General features: G+C 42.3%; 1 protein-coding gene across 3 annotated transcripts in view; it reads left to right on the top strand.

Moving 5' to 3' along the window:
• The window catches only part of LYPD6B (LY6/PLAUR domain containing 6B), a 221,231-nt gene that overhangs the window by 141,451 nt on the left and 59,965 nt on the right, over window positions 1-19,815 (top strand). The window contains exons 1-3 of one of the 3 annotated variants that reach the window (XM_060151508.1): window positions 6,154-6,195; window positions 14,747-14,919; window positions 16,909-17,004. The exons of 1 other annotated variant lie outside the window; for it this stretch is intronic. The gene's annotated coding sequence lies outside the window, so the exon portion shown is untranslated. Of the gene's footprint in view, window positions 1-6,153; window positions 6,196-14,746; window positions 14,920-16,908; window positions 17,005-19,815 lie in introns of those variants that run through there. One more of the 3 variants, XM_060151506.1, reaches the window with a different exon arrangement.

Below are 19,815 nucleotides of genomic sequence, written 5' to 3'. Positions count from 1 at the left end.
TTTCTTCTCTGATTGCTGTGGCTAGGACTTCTAGTACTGTGTTGAATAAAAGTGGCCAGCATGGGCATCCTTGTCTTGTTCCTAACCTTAGAGTGAATGCTTTCAGCTTTTCATCATTGTGTATGATGTTACCTGTGAGTTGTCCTATATGGCCTTTATTATGTTGAACTATGTTCCCTCTATGCCCACTTCCTGGAGGGTTTTTTTTTTTAAACCATTCAAATGGATGTTGAATTTTGTCAAAAGCTTTTTCTCCATCTTTTGAGATGATCGCATGGTTTTTATTCTTTAGTTTGTTAATGTGTATCATGTTGATTTGCAGATATTGAAAAAATCCTTGCATCCCTGGGATAAATCCCACTTGATCATGGTGTATGATCCTTTAAATATATTATTGGATTTGGTTTGCTAGTATTCTGTTGAAGATTTTTTTTTTTTTTTTTGCGGTATGCAGGCCTCTCACTGTTGTGGCCTCTCCCATTGTGGAGCACAGGCTCTGGACGCGCAGGCTCAGCGGTCATGGCTCACGGGCCCAGCCACTCTGTGGCATGTAGGATCTTCCCGGACCGGGGCACGAACCCGTGTCCCCTGCATCGGCAGGCAGGCTGTCAACCACTGTGCCACCAGGGAAGCCCTGTTGAGGATTTTTTGCATCTGCATTCATCAGTGATTTTGACCTGTAATTTTCTTTTTTTGTGGTGTCTTTGTCTGGTTTCAGTATCAGAATGATGGTGGTCTCATAGAAAGGGTTTGGGAGTGTTCCTTCCTCTGCAATTTTTTGGAGTAGTTTCAGAAGGGTGGGCATTAACTCTTCTCTAAATATCTGGTAGAATTTGCCTGTGAAGCCATCTGATCCTGGACTTTTGTTTGTTGGGAGTTTTAAAATTACTGATTCAATTTCATTAATGGCAATTCATCTGTTCGGGCACTCTCTTATTCTTGATGAGTCTGGCTAAAGGTTTATCAATTTTGTTTATCTTTTCAAAGAACCAGGTTTTAGTTTCATTGATCCTTTCTTCCTTTTTTTTTTTTTGTCTATATTTCTGTTCTGATCTTTATGATTTCTTTCCTGCTACTAACTTTGGGTTTTGTTTGTTCTTCTTTCTGTAGTTGCTTTAGGTGTAGGGTTAGTTTATTTATTTGAGATTTTTCTTGTTTCCTGAGGTAAGCTTGTATCATTATAAACTTCCCTCTTAGAACTGCTTTTGCTGCATCCCATAGGTTTTGGATCATCTTGTTTTTATTTTCATTTGTCTGTATTTATTTTTCTATTTCCTTTTTGATTTCTTCCATGATCCATGGGTTGCTAGTAGCATATTGTTTAGCCTCTGTGGGCTTGTCTTTTTTGTAGTTTTATTCTTGAGGATGCTTTCTAGCCTCATAGCATTGTGGTCAGAAAAGATGCTTGATATGATTTCAGTTTTCTTAAAATTACCTAAGCTTGTTTTGTGGCCTAACATGTGATTTATCCTGGAGAATATTCAATGTGCTCCTGAAAAGAATGTGTATTGTACTGCTTTTAGATAGAATGCTCTATATATGTATTAAGTCCATTGGTCTAATGTGCTGTTTCAGGCCAGTTTTTTTTGTTTTGTTTTGTTTTTTTTTTGATTTTCTGTCTGGGTGATCTGTCCGTTGATGTAAGTGGAGTTAAAGACACCTACTATTATTGTGTTAATGTTGGTTTCTCCCTTTATTCCCTTAATATTTGCTTTATCCATTTAGGTGCTTTTATGTTGGATACTTATATATTTAAAATTGTTAGATCTTCTTCTTGGATTGATCCCTTGGTCATTATGTAGTGTCCTTTTTTGTCTCTTATAACAGTCTTTATTTTAAGGTCTATTTTGTCTGATATAAGTATTGCTACCTGAGCTTTCTTTTGATTTCCATTTGCATGGGATATCGTTTTCCATCCTCTTACTTTGTGTCTGTATATGTTGTTAACTCTGAATTGAGTCTCTTGTAGGCAGCATAAATATGAGTCTTGTTTTTGTATCCATTCAGCCAGTCTGTGTCTTTTGGTTGGAGTAATTAGCCCAATTACATTTAAGGTAATTATTGATATGTGTGTTTTTATTGCCATTTTGTTAATTGTTTTAGATTTGTTTCTGTAGGTCTTTTTTCCCCCTTCCTTCTTCTTTTATTCTCTTGATTTTATGACTATCTTTAGTGTTAAATTTGGATTCCTTTTTTCTTTTTGTATGTGTACCTATTACAGATTTTTGGGATGTGGTTACTATGAGGTTTTTGCATAGCAGTCTATATACATATGTGATTGTTGTGAGTTATTGATCTCTTGATTTCAAATGCATTTTAAAAACCCTATGTTTATACTCTCCTTCCCTCATGATTACTGTTTTTGATAGAATATTTTACATCTAATTGTTTTGCATATGCTTTTACTGGTTATTGTGGTTATAGATGATTTTACTCCTTTTGTCTTTTAACCTCCCTACTAGCTTTGGGTGTGGATGATTTTCTACCTTTACTGTATGTTTACCTTAACTGATGAGCTTTTTCATTTTGTAATTTTCATGTTTCTAGTTGTGGCCTTTTCTTTTTCACTTACAGAAGGTCCTTTAACATTTCTTGTAAATCTGGTTTGGTGGTGCTGAACTCTTTAAGCTTTTACTTGTCTGTAAAGCTTTTGATTCTCTCCACCAAATCTGGTTGAGAGTCTTGCTGTGTAGAGTATTCTTAGTTACAGGTTTTTCCCTTTCATCACTTTAAATATATCATCCTAGTCCCTTCTGGCCTACAGAGTTTCTGCTGAGAAGTCAGCTGATAGTGTTATGGGTGTTCCCTTTGTAATTTGTTGCTTTTCCCTTGCTGCTTTTAATATTCTCTCTTTTTCTTTAATTTTTGCCATTTTAATTACAGTGTGTCTTAGTGTGTTCCTCTTTGGGTTAATCCTGTATGGGACTCTCTGTGCTTTCTGCACTTGGGTGACTGTTTCCTTCCCAAGTTAGGGAAGTTTTCAGCTATTATGTCTTCAGATATGTTCTCAGCCCCTTTCTCTCTCTCTTCTTCTGGGACCCCTATAATGCAAATATCAGTGTGCTTGATGTTGTCCTAATAGTCTCTTAAATGGTCCTCATTTCTTTTCATTCTTTTGTCTGTTCAGTCTCAGAGATTTCTACTACTCTGCCTTTCAGCTCACTGATCCATTCCTCTGTATCATTTAGTCTACTGTTGATTGCTTCTAGTGTATTTTTCATCTGTTATTGTATTCTTCGTCTCTGTTTGGTGGTTCTTTATATTATCTATCTCTTTGTTTAAGATTTCTAACTTCTCACTCTGTGCGTCCATCCTCCTCCCGAGTTCTTTGATCATCTTTACAATCACTACCCTGAACTAATGCTTGGGTTGTTTGCCTGTCTCCACTTCACTTAGCTCTTCTTCTGGGGCTTTATCTTGTTCCCTCATCTGGAGCATGTTCCTCTGTCACCTCATTTTGCCTAAGTTGCTGTTTGTATTTTTATATATCTCTTAGGTTAGTTATGTTTCCTGACCTTGAAGAAGTGGCCTTTTGTAGGAGATGTCCTATGCATCCCAGAAGCATACTCCACTCTTGTCCCCCAGGCTGTATGCTCTAGGAGTTCCCCATATGAGGGCTGCATGAGTTCTTCGGTTGTAGTGGGCTGACTCTGTGGGCAGTCTGGTAGGCTTGGTTGGCCCCCGGCCCAGACACTTGCCATGCCCTGCCTTGTGCAGAGGCTGTTGGCTTCTGGTTGGCTGGACTAGGTCATGGGGCAGATGACTGTGGAACTGGGGGTTGGGGGGACCCTGGGGCTAGTGCTGGCTTACTGGTGGGCGAAGTCAGTGTCCAGAAGACTCTGGTGCTCTTGCTTGCCCACTGTTGGGTAAAGCCCAGTCCTGGGGTTAGTGCTGGACTACTGGCTGGTAGAGCCAGGTTCTGGAATCTGGTTGCAGAGCCAGGGATCCCAGAGCTGGTGTCACATTGCTGGGGGGGTGGGAGGGGGGTGCAGTTCCTGACACAGTTGCATACAGAGTCCAGAGTGTTCTGAAGCTTGTTTTGGCCTGCTAGTGGGCAGGGCCATGGCCCATCTGGTCCCAGGGCAGGGTCTGGCCTACTGGTGGACAAGCTGAGCCTGCGGGATTGTGTGGGATTGTGTTTTCTTGCATTTGGTGTCTGCCCCCTGGTGGATGAGGCTGGTCCAGAGGCTAGAGCCAGCTTCCTGGAGAGTGGGGCCAGGGCCCAGTGGATTCTGGGGCTGGTGCCTGCTCACTGGTGGGTGGAGCTGGGTCCTGGGCCCTCTGGTGGTCAGGGCTGTGTCCAGAGACAGCTGTGGGCTCAGGGAGTCTTAAGGCAGCCTGTCTGCTGATGGGTGGGTCTGCATCCCCACCCAGTTAGTTGCTTGGCCTGAGGCATCCCAGCACTGGTGCCTAGAGGCTGTTGAGTCAGGGAGGGCTGGGTCCTGGGAATAATAAGCTATAGGGAGGATTCCAAAATGGTGCCCACCAGCACCAGTGTCCATGTGGTAGAAGTGAAACCATGCACTTCAGATTGGGACTTGAACTCATGTGCCAGGACTTGAACCCAGCCTAAACCCAGATTGGGACTTGAACCCACATGGCCAGGACTCAAACCTGGCCAAAACGCTGATTGGGACTCAAACCCATGCAGCTGGGACTTGAACCCACTTGGCTGGGTCTTGAACCCACTTGGCTGGGACTTGAACCTGGCCAAAACCCACAGTCTCCCAACTGAGATCACACACCTGGTTTCAGGACTTAGTGAAGCTCAGGTTCTTGATGTCTCATCGCAGAAAGAATTCAGTGAGAGACAAAGTAATAGGTAAGAAGTGGATTTATTTAGAGAGAAACACACTCCACAGACAGAGTGTGGGCCATCTCAGAAGGTGAGAAAGGCACCAGGGTATAGGGTTGTCAGTTTTTATAGTGGTGGGTAATTTCATAGGCTAATGAGTGGGAGGAGTATTCCAGCTATTTCAGGAAGGGGTGGAGATTTCCAGGAACCGCCCACTCTTTGATCCTCATGGTCGGCCTTAGAACTGTCATGGCGTCTGTGGGTGTGTCATTTAGCTTGCTGATGTGTTACAATGAGCGTATACTGAGGCTCAAGGTGTAGTGGAAGTGACTTGTCCATCATCTTGGACCCATTTGGTTCTAATCCTTTTATGTCATGTCCTTGGGCTATGTCATTCTTTCAAAGGTTGTGCCCTGCCCCCTTCCCTCCTGTTTCACCTCCTTACCCATCTCCTTATGATTCCTTCCTTGTTTCTTTAGTTGTAGAAGATCTTTGCTGGTAGGCTCTGATTTTTTTCATTGATGGTTGTTCTGCAGATAGTTGTGATTTTGGTGTGCTCGCAAGAGGAGGTGAGTTCAGTGTCTTTCGACTCAGCCATCTTGACTGATCTCCCTCCTTTAAATGTTAATCATGTCTAAAAAATACCTTCACAGCAATATGGAGACTGGTGTTTGACATCATAGCCCAGCCAAGTTGGTTAAACAGATAAAATTAACCATCACAGGTAGGGATATAAATATATAATAGAATTTCCTTAAAATTTGGCATAATTGTTATTTGTCTTTTATACTCGCTTATTTGAGTGCATGTAGAAAAATATTCTGACTCCCTCCCATCTCATCTAGGTTCAAGTCTCATGTCATTATTTCGTCAGCTGCCAGGGCTTTCTTCCAAAGCAGCATTGGTTAAATGGCACAGAGTCTTCATTGTGTATTGACGTGTGAATGCTCTGACCTGCCTGTAACATACCCTGATACATGTCGGTGTTATACGGAGTTCTGCTAGCTCCTTGGTAAACAGCCGTTTTTGTGGAGGGACTTGATGAAGGGTATGATTTCACCAATTATTACCATTTCCAATTAGCCGGGGCCCAGGTGTGTGAATAAAACCTTAGCTCACCCTCTCTGTGGCTTTAACAGCCCCACCTAACTTGATTCCAGGGCTTTCATGCGTTTGATATTGTTCAATTGATTATATTGCTGCTATTCTATTCTGAAGTCTTCAGACATCCAGGGACCTGCCTTTTGTTAGGAAACATTCCAGTTGTTCAGGAATGTAATTCATCCTCAGGGGTGGATCTTATTATCTCTTTATCTTTGGGAAGCTGGTTACTTTGTTTGGGTGCAGACCTCTTCACGGTTGGAGAGAGGGAGCCTGACAACCTCGCTTGCTCTCTTAAGGTAAGAATCAAGTGATGCTGGACAACCGTCGGCTTCTTGTTTGGGAGCACTGGGTTAGGTCAGGATCCTCATGGACTCCTGAATATCTTGGGCCTCTGTCTTTGTCCATCTCCTCAGCGGTTTGCCAGGTTTTCTTTTCCATCCTCATCCTTTGCTTCTCCCTGCTGTCCTGGGATTCAGAAGCCTGGTTTTGGCTTAAGTTAATTATATTTCTGATGAACCCAAGGAGGGAGTGCCCATGCCTAGGGAGTGGTTAGTGGTGAGACTTCTCTGCTTCCCACGTGATGGACTAATTTGGTCAATTAAAAGAGACCCTTCCAGAGTAACTGTCCCAGGGATGGGGGTGGGAACGTGGGGGGTAGGAGCAATGCTCAAAAGTGTTCACATCAAGTGAAATACATTGCTAACTCTACTTACTAAGGGTACTCGCTGACTATTCTTGAGCATTTGTAATTATAGCGCATTTATATGTTCAGGATTAGAAGATATTTCCTGATCCAAAACAGGATGAGGGTGTTTCCCCAACCAAGAAAAGGTGGCGGCATCCACGTGAGCGTGTTTAAAGTTGTGTGTTTTACTGACGATTGCTCTTTACCTCATTCATTTGGCCCTTTTGGTTTTAGGTGTGGTGCTTAACATACAGGCCAACCAGTATCGATTGTTAGGCCCGTCTCCATTTTCTTAGTGGAAAAAGCTGAACCTGACGTCTGGTTTTCTGAGGTCAGGCTGCCGAGGCCAGGGAATATCTTCTTGAGGCTTCAGGGACCTGAGCCTGGCCCGCTAAGTAGTCATCTGCCTGGTTGGGCTGTCAGCTCCCAGCCCAGAGGCCCTGTGCCTTGCAACCAGACTTCCCACCTTGCATCCGATGGGTGAGGGAGGCATCCTCCAAAGGGAGTTGTCTGAGATTGTGAACTGATGGGCCAGGACCATGTGTACCTTCCTGTTTCTTGTCTAAAGGGCATATTGAATTATTAGTGCTCGTGTTTGTTAATGATAATTATATGTTTCGAGTACAAAGTAAAATTCTGTCGAATATCTACTAAGATGCTTTACTCCTTGCCTTTTTAAAAGAATGACATGGTACTACCCTAATTAAGTTCAAGAAGACAAGTAGGAATCTGCATATCATCATCACTGTTTCCCCCCCGGGCATACTGGGTGGTGTGCAAGCTGTTACTTGAACTTAAGAGTCTGCTATTAATCTGAAGAATATGGAGATCAGAGAAGTGATGGTCCAGCAATGAGACAAACAGAGACTATTGGATTATCTCCCAAAGCAAGAAAACTTAATTTCTTTTCAGTCACAGGTTCCACACAGTGTTAGGAACATTATAATAATGATTGTGATAATCATAATAATGATTATAATGGCAATAAAAAGTAACTCTAATATTAATTATCTCTATCACTACCATCACGACAGCTAACATTTGTTGGCTCCTACTTTCTACCAGGCCCTAGGCTAAGCATTTGATTTGCATTCTCTCCATCTGCACAGTATTCCTATGAGGAAGGTCCTATTAACATCTAACTTTTTACAGTTGAGGAAAGTGGGGTTTAAAGAGATAAGTGGCCCAAAGTTAGACAGCCAAGCCCCAAAGAACAGGATGTAACCCTCCGGACAGCACAGAACGGGGTCCAGCCTCACTGCAGCTTTGACCCGCATGCAGGTGTTGTGGCCGACACTCCTCTCGGCTTTCACACTTGCCCCTGCTCACCTGCCCTTTGCCCTCTGACCTCCACCTACCGTTGACATGTTGTGTCTTCTGCACTGAGGTAGCCAAAACATTCAAAAATATATAAATAGTTCAAGATTGTTAAAGAATATTCAGCCTATAGGGAACAGCAGAAAGAATGAGGAATAAAAATCACCCAGTTTTGATGAACTGGGGGATTGGGATTGACATATATACACTACTATGTATAAAATAGATAACTAATAAGAACCTGCTCTATTACAAAAAAGTAAATAAAATAAAATTTGAAAAAAAACCCACCCAGTTTTAAAAGATCCTCACTCTATAGTCACAAACATGTTAGTGTGTTTTGCTATGGCTTTTCCTCTTGTGAATAGTGTGTTCACATAGTTATTCTGTATTAAGTTTTGAATTTTAAGTTTAACATAAGTATTTTCTTGTGCCTTTGTTCTCATAAGCCTATTTTAATGGCTGCTGAGCCCTCTATTAAGTGCATATGGTTAGAGGGCTCTTAAGTCTAGGCCACAGGAAGGTGTTTCTTTGAGTTGCTCGCATGTGACAGGTGCAGGCCACTCCTCACCATATTGATAGCTCACTTCTGTCTGCTGACAGTAGGGCTGGAATTGTGGGGTGTCTATGCCCCCTCACATTGTAAATACCTTGTATCTTGAAAGGGGTCTCTGTGGGGTTTGGCAGGAGTCCTGCTGGCCTATAGCTCAAGACACCCAGAATAGGCTCTGCATTGAAACTAGCTGCAAGTCCTTTGGGTAAATTACTTCATCTTAGCGTCTTCATCTGTGGACCACTTACATCTAGTCAGTGCTGTAACTGCACGAAATCAGGAGTTTTCTGAACGCTCTTGATTTATAACCCAGTCAGCTCCAATTGCCGCGGCAATTCTGGTAGGGATTAGCTGGGTTATGCTGAGTTGCTTCGAGCAGGAAATTTTGTTTTTCGAGATGACCAGACCTGTGGGCTCTTAGAAGGTGAAATGTCTTAGCTCCTTCAGTTTAATTCTTGCCGTTCCCACTTCTGTGCCCCAACCCTGCCAACTTTTTCCCCAGGCCTACACACCCACAGAATAGATAGTACAAAGTCTGTGCTCAACAAATAGAGGTCGAGCAAATGAATATATGTCTGTACAAATGCTATCAGTCTTTGTTTAAGAATCTTTAGCCCAATGGCTGCCTTACTTTGTCAAATTAATGAGTAAGATTGTTTCGTTTAGATGTGATGGTTTTATTTGTAATAAATAGGGACTTAAGCTTACAGAGTCTCTCAGAGCATCTTTCAGAACAGTTTCCCTACAAAGTTGATTGTCTGTGCTTCCCTCATGTTACAGAAGAAAGAACAATGATTTGTGGGACTTTGTATTTTTTCCCCTGTATTGTAGGGTGAGATAGATTTTTGTTTAGATCACAGCAAAATCATAGCCTAGAATGTAATCATTCTGTCATTTTGACCAGCAGGAAAAATAAGGGCATTTGGGGCTTCCTGCTTTCCTTAGAGCCGCATGTCTGGACCCATGGGGATTACATGGTTTGTTTTGACAGGCTCCCCCTGATTCTCACCTGGTGATACTAACCTTGAATTGGTTTGCTCATGCCTTGAAGGCATCTGTCCACATCATCATACAATAGCCAAGACTCCTGGAATAAAGCTGCTTCCAAGGAAGCCAAATCTTGCCATTTCTGGCCCTATATTCTATCACAGACTAAAAGGAACAAAAGTTTGAGTTTCTACCACCCTCCACGAAAAGACCTAATTGGGTGTCTACCTTGGTGCAGAAAGCTTGCCTTCATCTCCCCAGATATGATCATTAATTGGCCTTAGCTTTTCCCAAGCCAATGTGCTGACTGCAGTGGCCTCACTGGCCTCACGTGGGTGGGATGAGAGCTTGGAAGCACCATGTGGTGGTTGGTAAATCTGCTGACAAATAGACAAGTGGCATGGCTTCATGTGTCTGTCTGTGTTTGAAATGTCATTGATAATAAAGCCTCATTCGTTTAGGCCTTCGTATCTGTCATCTATGGCATAGTAATAAACCACCCCAAACTCAGTGGCTTAAAACAACCACCATTTTATTTGCTCATGATTCTGTGGGCCAGCAAGTTGGGCTGGGCTCAGCTGGGTGGTGGGTCTGCTAGTCTCCCCTGGGGTCACTCATGCCACATACTCAGCTGGTGCCGGGAGGGGGTTGATGTGGGGGCCTCAGCTGGGATGATTCATCTCTGTCATGTGGTCTTATCCTCCAGCAGGCTAGCTCAGGCTCCTTCACATGACGGAAGTGTCTGGTAAGAGGGTAAGCACTGAAGCCGCACATTCTTTTGGTCAAAGAAAGTCATAGGGCCAGCCCAGAGTCAAGGGGAAGGTGTTGAAAATAGACTCTACCCCTTCGTGGGAATCGCTGCAAAGAATTCATGGCCATTTAAATGTTATCTAGGCTCTTCATTCTGATATGAAAGCATTCTGAAATTAAAATTATTTTATTTGACTTTAAATCATCCTGGAGTAGGGATGGTGTCTTCAGCCCATCTGAGAGGAGAGACATCTGGAAAACAGAGGTCTTCTGTAACATACCCAAGAGTATAACAACAAAGATAATGATAATAACAGCAAACATTAATGTTGTTATTACTATATGCCAAGCACTGTTTTAAGTCCTTTACATATTATAACGCATTTGGTCATTAGAGAATCTTAAGAGTGGGTATTACTTTATCCCCATTTTATAGGCAAGAAAACTGAGGCACAGAGAAGTTAACTTCCCCCAATGTCCTAAGGCTACTAAGTGGCAGAACTGCGATTTTACCCCAGGTGGTCTGGTTCCAGAGAACCTCTCAAGTTAATGGAAACTAAACCTTCCTGACTCTTAGAATTCTTTCTTGGACCATGTAGTTTTTCTGGAGACGGGGATTGGCTATTTGGAGAGGGGCACTAGGTCTTTCTGGGTTTACCCATCTGGTCAGAAATGGGTCTAGTCACATTGTAGGAGACCCTAATTGGAGATAATAAAGACACTAGACCCCATGGAACAGAGAGTAATTCTCCTGGGTGTGTATGTGTGGGGTGTCTGGTCACGGTGTCACTCTGCTCTGTTGCTGGGAAAGCGATTGAAGGATGAGAATATTTAATAATGTCCTTGTTAGCTTTTTGGATACCCTCTTGTTCTTAGATTCAGGTAATCAGAAAGCCTCAGCTCCAAAGAAAAGAACATTGTGTTTATTTAGCTTTTTGTTTAAGGACTACCCCAGGGAGAGGGTGGGTTAACAACCTTTTTTTATACAGTTTTTGTCCATCTCCAGGTGGTACCAGGTGGTTTATCTAAGGAGAATGACACTTTCTGCTGAATTTCTAAGACCGTCCTCGCAGCCATGGATTAAGTGGTCCGCAGCACCCGTATCTTAGTAATGGGCCTGCAGCCTCCTCGGTGTGAGAGGTGTAGGTGTGGGGCAGGTTTTAGAGCCAGGATTAGACTTGAGTCTCAAAGGGGTCATTTCTCACTTTGCGTTGAGCACTAGAATGGGGGCGAGACCACCAGTCTAAGACTTAAGAGCAGTCATTTCAGCCTTCTAGCATCTCCTCTTCATCAAATCCCATTGCTGTCTCTTGACTCCACAACCAGCCTCTTCCTTCTGATGTCCTCCTGTTCCTCCTACATTGACTCAGGTTAGCATCAGTGACCGTTCCCACTCCTGAGAGGTATTTGCTACATCTTCTGCACACATGAGAACCTGCCTGTTCACCCTAATGGACTCGAGGAGAATCTGAGTGGGAAGCTAGGCAATCTGGATGTGCACAGCCCACCAGAGCAGGAAGGACATGGGGTCAGACTGGAGAGACCTGTGCTGCTGGCTGCCCCTCCTCTTCCAGCACCTCTCACCTTCCCACCCCAAGAACTCCTTGTCAAGTTCAAAATCCTAGGGATGCCTTCCCCATAGTAGTGGAACCTCTGTTACCTTTATAATCTTTTCCTTCAGCTAATCTGGGAGAGTTTATAATCCTGTTTTGCATTAAGTATTTTTCCCTTTTGGAAGCTTACATCCCTTTTTTGTTATTCAAACTAGCTGAGACAGTTGATGCCCTAGCACAGAAATGAAACCCTGACGGGCAGGTCTCTACAGGAGAGATTCTCCAAACAGTGCCTGACTGTCAGAGATTGCAGCCGAATAGCTCAGCCTACCTTTACGACAGCACATGGAATGAGAGAACAGAACACAGGCAGGAAGCCGCTTTTGTTTCTGAGGCCTTTGGGGCTGTTCTTTCCTGACTGTAAACCTAATTGCTTCCTGGGTGGATCTGTCCAACAGAGCGGTATTCCTTTAGCTCCCTCCTGTCTGGTCAGTCTGGACTACCAAAGCCTGCACCTTTGTCAGTGGGCTGGGTGGAGTAACATTGGATGCCTGTGGCTCTTGCTGACGTTGCCTGTTTTGGGGACTGGCGGTACCCAGGAGAAGGATGTGAGCATGTGTGTGAGGGGAGGCAGGTGAGAGGCAGCTGGGCCGCCTGGCACCGTGATGAGCAGGACGAGACAGTGCGCTTAGCAAACCAGGGTCCGTCGCGGTGCTCTTGAGTGCGCGCAGAAGTCCTCATCCTCCAGAAGGGGAGGTTATTCACCTTATACCCATAGAAGACACTTCAGGTGTGGTACTTCCTTGAATTTACTGCAGCTTTGACTCACCCTGGGATTGCCAGGTTTCATCATTCCCCTTTCTGGTTGGTTTTATGACCAATGTTGTACGAAGGTAACCCCTGAAAGTCTGTGTAAGCCCTTCCTTTTTTTTTTTTTTTCCTAGCAGTGAAGATGATTGCTCAACAGTAAACACAGAAAGGGAGTTAAAAGAAAAAACTTTGCTCTAGGCTGGCTCTTGGCAGGAAAGCTGAGCTGGGAAAGGCAGTTTCTGAGTAGTTAGGATGCATATTTATACACCCCACGGTCATGGGCTCCTTAGCAACTTTCTTTTTTTTTTTTTCTCTTAATGGTAATTTAAATCTTTTTTTAACATCTTTATTGGGGTATAATTGCTTTACAATGGTGTGTTAGTTTCTGCTTTATAACAAAGTGAATCAGTTATACATATACGTATGTTACCATATCTCTTCCCTCCTGCGTCTCCCTCCCTCCCACCCTCCCTATCCCACCCCTCCAGGCGGTCACAAAGCACCGAGCTGATATCCCTGTGTTTAGCAACTTTCTTACCATCCTCAGTGGCTCTTTCTTGAAAGGTGGTTATCAGTAATCCAACCAAAGGGCAGCATTTCAAATTTAACCTTAAGTGGCTCTTGAAATTTCATCTTCAGGAAGTCTTTCTATAATAGAGTTGAAAACTTCCTCTGGGTCTGCACATAACAAACCAGTGCCCGATTCTGTTCTCACCACAGTCGCTTTCCATATTTAACCCGGGAACGTTGAGTCCTGTCTACTTAATAGCTGTGTTTCTCCCGTCCGTGCTAGGATAAAAAGGGCAAAGCTGGTTACTCTGGGATGGCAGATCTGTGCTAACCACCCCAGGTAGTGCCACCAGATGGATGTTGAATAAATGTGTTTGGACAGTGATGTCACCTGAAGCACACACTCCGATCCCAGGGCCCTAGCTTCTCTTTTGCATTTAAACTTCAGGTATGCTTTGATCAAGTACGTGGTCAAGCCTTTTCACTTAAGTTTACTTTGGAGCCTCAGCAATGTATCCAATCAGATTGTTGCCAAAATCACATACGGTATAAACCTATTAGGCTTTTAGCCAACAGAACTCTAATATGAGGCAGTAATGTAGGTGGTTACTTGGCCATCTATTAAATTATTTTCTATATATTTTTAGTAGCACCTCATTAGTAATTAAACTATATTTCAGAATTTTAATTGAAATGTATTTGACATAGAACTGTAAATTTAAGGTGTACAACATGCTGATTTGATACATTTATATATTGTAACATGATTGCCATTGTAGCTATAGCACCTCTATCATGTCACAAAATTATCAACCCTTTCTAGTGGTTGGAATAATTAAGATCTAGTCTCTTAGCAAGTTTGATGATTATAATACAGTATTGTTATCTTTATTCACTATACTGTGCTTAGTTGTCTACTAGTTTCAAGTAAACCGTATTTTAACATATCTCCCCCAAAAGGGTAAATTCGAGTAAAGCAATACGGAAAACAGTGGGGAGATTGAGATTAGTTAGGAAATGAGAATCCCTAATGCATTCATGGATTTTCTTCTGAGATTGGTTATAACTCTGAAAGGGAAAGGTTTTCAGTTTTCCAGTCTTTAAAATGAACTGTCATGTTAGAGGCTTTTGCCCTGACTTGTCCGCATGTGTTTACCCTATTAGAATAAGACATTGGGGGCTTCCCTGGTGGCGCAGTGGTTGAGAGTCCGCCTGCCGATGCAGGGGGCGCGGGTTCGTGCCCCGGTCCGGGAAGATCCCACATGCCGCGGAGCAGCTGGGCCCGTGAGCCGTGGCCGCAGGGCCTGTGCGTCCGGAGCCTGTGCTCCGCAACGGAAGAGGCCACAGCGGTGAGAGGCCTGCATACCGCAAAAAAAACCAGCAACAAACAAACCAAAAAAGACATTGGATTAGTTTTATATACAGGATTCCCAAAATAGCCAAGGCAGTGACCACAAGCAGAGAGCCAGGTAGCGTTCCTATAGGATTTCTCTCCACTAAGGTTACAAATGTTTTTACTGCCATTTCTCCCCTGTCTCCTCCATCCCTGTGTTCACCAGAGGCCTAATGGATAGTTCTATGGACAGCTTTCCTTGAATTGTGAGCTGAAATACAGGCTTTAAATATAGAGTTTTAAGATGTTAGGGAGGAAAGTGACATTGATTTATTTGTTCTGTTCTCAGCCAGCCTGAGAAACCTGTCCCGTCAGGTAATCAACAACTGCTTTTATCCTAACTGGTGACTTCAAGAGAGGGATTACTCATCCCATCATTACCATTCCCCCTGAGTCATCCCGGCTGGTTCCTGTTGGTTTCAACCGAATAAGAATCTTCAGGCCGTGGACGCTAAGGCCAAGGTACCTGTTTAGTAATATGAATTACAGAAACACGCCTTGGACACGGAGCCATGGCTCATTCTGGAAAGATGCTGTATAGATTCAGGTCTTTAACTATGTGTCTATTTGAGGAATTGTGTTGTCTGGTATGGTCTAAGTGGCCATCTTTGTGGTCAGCGTAGAATGATCGTATGAGCAGCCAGACCCTCCAGCCTGCCTGGTGATGATCTAAAGGGCAAAGATACGGCTATGAAAATGAATGGTGATTTGGGAGCACCTCGAGCCTGTACCTTCTCAGAAGTGCTGCAGGTTGACCACTGAGTATTCAGTGGGGATCTTAGTAAAGCCCCTTGAAGGCCTTGTCCTTGTGATGGTGCTAAGAGATATAGGTACACTGAAGGGAAGCTGGTTTCCATTTTACTACCTGTCCCTTGTCCTGCCAGTGTCCTCAGTACTATTCTTGGGTCCTGTTGTATATGATTTGGATGACAAATCTGAGAGTAAATTGTCTCGGGTCAACTTTAGATTTACATGTAATTGTAGAGATCAATATTGATTGGCACGTGTGTTTAGTTCCAGTTCATTCCAAAGTTCAGTTTATTTCCAAGTTCCTAATTTTTATGTTCATCACAGACCTAGAGAAACTTAGTTTTGAGGGGGAGCTGTCTTTTAAGACTTAGTCGAGGTATCACATGTTCATGGGAGAGCTTGACACGTGGAAAAGAAAAAGGCAAATGCTGGATGCAAGTTTGTGGGTTAGTTGAAAATCCTGCCTCTTTCACAGATTCTTAGCTAATCCTTCCTGGGTTTAAGTAAAATCAGCAGTTGCTTTTACAACAGCGATTCTGTCACCTTTCTCTATCTTCAGGAACTTGAAATATATCACTAAACAACATCAGAATTAATCCAAGGCCCTTTAGACTGTAGACTGTGCTGCTTGGGGCAGGGACCTTGCCTTCTTCATCTTAAATTCCTAGGACTGAGAAAAATAAGGACTGAAAAAAAAAATGCCTGTTTTATAAGCAGGTATATATGAACTAGTAACCATGGAAATAAGACACATTGCAATCCTGAAGCCCCAGTGGTTTGATGGAATTCCCTGTAGGGTCAGCGTCGGATAGAAACCTGGGTGCAGGAGGGGAGCAGCTACTCTGGGACTCTTGGACGGGCCTGCAAGGAAGGCATTAATGTAGGCCCCGTGGCAGGTTGGCTTTTACCATTGCCCATGATTCCTGTGTTGAAGTAGGAGGGCTCAGCCCACACAAATGCTGAGGAAACAAAACCAACTCTTTTATTACCCTCTCCAACATTTATAGCCAAGCCCTATTCAGTGTCCTTATCCTGGAGCCCTTCAGACAGTCATTTCAATGGTTTATTTTCTTTTCACAACCAAAAAACAAATAAAATATTTTATCACCTTTTGGGTAGACTTGATGTCTTTCTCTTCATTTCCTCACGTTCTGGGTCTATAAAATTCCCCTTACCTTTCAGTTTTTATAATGCAGGGATAGGAATTCTGTTTTTCTCCTTCTTTATGTAAAGATTTTTTTTTTTCAGTCTGAGGGTGGTTGTTTTTTTTTGGTCCTATATCCCCAGCCTGTTGTTGCTGTTGTATGTGGTGTGAGGTGCAGGGGAATAGGGAGAGGAGGACTGAAGGCCACGTGTTTGCAGGGACACATGGATGGCAGGGAGAGGTTTTGAATAAGAAGAGATATTTTTTTCAGTGCCGTTCTCCACTATGGGAACATTGGAGCCTTTGGCGGTGAAGAAGTGGTTGTGCTGGCTTAGGAGGAAAATACTCCTGAGATTTTCTCTGTGGTTTCTTTCCCAGGATCCACAATAAAAACTGATGAACCCACAGCATTGTGATTACCCCTCTCCATTCTGAATTGTATGTCTTCACCCCCAGCTTCCTGCTTCAGAGCTCACATAGGCTCAGTGTTTTTTCTGCTCTTTGTCTTTTTTTTTGCTCATTTCTGCCTCATTTTCCATATGCCTCCTTCTATTAAGGTGTCAACTGCAGGACACTCACTCAGCCCAGTCATCATGAGCCACAGAAGCTACTCGGACACCTGTGTGCATTTAGCAGGACAAAGCTATTCTCAGGTGATTGTCAGCCGAGTTGATGCAGTATGAGATTGTGTCAAGGTCAGTGGTGCAACTCAGTGATCTGAGATGTCTGTCTTCTGCCCCTCTGGTCCCTTCACCATCAGCTTTAATGAAGACCATAGAATTGAAAGGGTGTTGGAGGTCTTTTCCCTTAAGGATCCTGATCTCCAAGTACAGAAGTGCATTCGACAGCATCCCCATTGATGGCTGCTCCTCCGTCCTCTACGTGAATAATTCCATTGGCAGGGCGCTCCTCACTCTTAGGCAGCCCATTCTCTTGTCAGGCATTGCAAAACTTGACCCAAAATGGGTCTACCTGCATCTTTTATGAAGTCATCTTCTGAAGTAACTTTCTCTTCTCCAACGATTTGAAAAGTTATTAGTCAAGGATTAACTCTCAGTCTCCCCCTCCCTCCACCAAAGTTTTCATTTCTCTGGGCAAACAAGTGTAGCTCTCTCAAACACTATAATTTAGGCAGGATTTTTAGACCTCTCACCATCCTGGATATCTGGTTCTGCAGGCCTCCTAATTAGCAGTGGTTGTTGTGTTCCAGAGGTAATTTAGACTCCTGAAGAGGAATTTTGCTTGACCCAGACGTTTTGGTCTAAAGATGAGGCTCTGTTGCGTTAGCTTCTTTAGGCAGCAGAAATATATATATATATATATATATATATATATATATATATATAAAATTGTGTCTGTCTGTATGTATATATATAGATGACATGGTGTTTTTAATTACTATAAAATTCATATAAAATACTTTCTGTCTAGTAAGGTTTTGGTAATTCTGTGCCTGTGCTGTTGAAAATCGGAACCAAAATACATAACTTTATATTTAGCATCTTGTATGATTCAGCTTGATGCTATAATCTGTCAAGTCTTTTTTTCTCTTATGAATCATAGTAGCTGTCTTTCTTGGCTCCATGCCCTCAGTAGGTTTCATAGGAAATCTTCTTATCTTCATTCAAGTAGTTGATAAAAATTTTAAATGGCATAAATAAAGACAGAATTCTGCAGCATCCTACTAGAATGTTTAGAGTTGAGGCTCATCTATGAAAAAATATTACTTGGATAAGGAAACACAAGCTTTAAATGATACATTAAACAAGATGGACTTAATGTTTATAGGACATTCCATCCCAAAATAACAGAATACACTTTCTTCTCAAGTGCTCATGGAACATTCTCCAGGATAGATCATATCTTGGGTCACAAATCAAGCCTTGGTAAATTTAAGAAAATTGAAATTGTATCAAGTATCTTTTGTGACCACAATGCTATGAGATTGGATATCAATTACAGGAAAAAATCTGTAAAAAATACAAACACATGGAGGCTAAACAATACACTACTAAATAACCAAGAGATCACTGAAGAAATCAAAGAGAAAATCAAAAATTACCTAGAAACAAGTGACAATGAAAACAGAATGACCCAAAACCTGCGGGACGAAGCAAAAGCAGTTCTAAGAGGGAACTTTACAGCAATATAATCCTACCTCAAGAAACAAGAAATATCTCAAATAAACAACCTAACCTTACAACTAAGGCAATTAGAGAAAGAAGAACAAAAAAACCCCAAAGTTAGAAGAAAGAAAGAAATCATAAAGATCAGGTCAGAAATAAATGAAAAAGAAATGAAGGAAACAATAGCAAAGATCATTAAAACTAAAAGCTGGTTCTTTGAGAAAATAAACAAAATTGATAAACCATTAGCCAGACTCATCACGAAAAAAAGGGAGAAGACTCAAATCAATAGAATTAGAAATGAAAAAGGAGAAGTGACAACTGGCACTGCAGAAATACAAAAGATCATGAGAGATTACTACAAGTAACTGTATGCCAATAAAATGGACAACCTGGAAGAAATGGACAAATTCTTAGAAATGCACAACCTTCTGAGACTGAACCAGGAAGAAATAGAAAATATGAACAGACCAATCACAAGCACTGAAATTGAAACTGTGATTAAAAATCTTCCAACAAACAAAAGCCCAGGACCAGATGGCTTCAGAGGCGAAAACTATCAAATATTTAGAGAAGAGCTAACACCTATCCTTCTCAAACTCTTCCAAAATATAGCAGAGGGAGGAACACTCCCAAACTCATTCTATGAGGCCACCATCACCCTGATACCAAAACCAGACAGAGATGTCACAAAGAAGGAAAACTACAGGCCAATATCACTGATGAACATAGATCCAAAGATCCTCAACAAAATACTAGCAAACAGAATCCAACAGCACATTAAAAGGACCATATATCATGGTCAAGTGGGGTTTATCCCAGGAATGCAAGTATTCTTCTATGTATGAAAATCAATCAGTGTGATAAACCATATTAACAAATTGAAGGAGAAAAACCATATGATCATCTCAATAGATGCAGAGAAAGCTTTTGACAAAATTCAACACCCATTTATGATAAAAAACCCTCCAGGAAGCAGGCAGAGAGGGAACTTCCTTCAACATAATAAAGGCCATATATGACAAACCCACAGGCAACATCGTGCTCAATGGTGAAAAACTGAAAGCATTTCCACTAAGATCAGGAACAAGACGAGATTGCCCACTCTCACTGCTATTACTCAACATAGTTTTGGAAGTTTTAGCCACAGCAATGAGAGAAGAAAAAGAAATAAAAGGAATCCAAATTGGAAAAGAGGAAGTAAAACTGTCACTGTTTGCAGATGACATGATACTATACATAGAGAATCCTAAAGATGCTACCAGAAAACTACTAGAGCTAATCAATGAATTTGGTAAAGTAGCAGGATACAAAATTAATGCACAGAAATCTCTTGCA

The sequence above is a fragment of the Lagenorhynchus albirostris genome, chromosome 6, assembly GCF_949774975.1.
Source record: "Lagenorhynchus albirostris chromosome 6, mLagAlb1.1, whole genome shotgun sequence".
Taxonomy (NCBI): Eukaryota; Metazoa; Chordata; class Mammalia; order Artiodactyla; family Delphinidae; genus Lagenorhynchus; species Lagenorhynchus albirostris.
The sequence above is the reverse complement of the archived record's forward strand: the minus strand, read 5'-3'. Positions and strand labels throughout refer to the sequence as shown.